A 545-nucleotide genomic window follows, 5' to 3' on the forward strand; every position below is an offset into this window, starting at 1 on the left:
CAGTAAGCAGCTGGCTGTGGCAAAACCCATGAGCTGGCTGCATGCATGTAAGGGATGAGTTCCTACATAGACACCAGGCAGACACTAAGCTGGGGAGCTAACAGATGGAAATTCTGCTGTTGTCTTGAAAGGAATAAGGTAAGAAAGAAGTTTTCACTGCTGATAGCAATGGTACAACTTCTGAACCTGATCTGGGGAGCACAGAGTTGAACGTCACATGCCTGAAGTGTGGGGTGCTGTGTGGACTGGGTTCAGGTGAGGGCAGGCACGTCCTCAAGCAGTGTGCGTGGTGCAAACAGCAGGAAACAGCAGCTAGGAAGCGTGGCAGGACAGAGCATCCATGGGAGATCCTGGCCTTTCTGTTAAAAATAGCCACTGTCTGCATGCCAAGTCCCCGAGAATATAACAACCATATCAGCTGGGATCAAATGCCCATCTCTGCTTTTCTGACAATGACCAGAAATAGATACCTAGATAAATGTTTAAGGCAAGGAAATGCCTGTAGAGATACTGCCCTGAATATCCTGCGTCCATGTATGCTCTTG

This window comes from Coturnix japonica, chromosome 1 (assembly GCF_054131305.1).
Source record: "Coturnix japonica strain WE chromosome 1, WE-NBRP24, whole genome shotgun sequence".
Classification (NCBI taxonomy): Eukaryota; Metazoa; Chordata; class Aves; order Galliformes; family Phasianidae; genus Coturnix; species Coturnix japonica.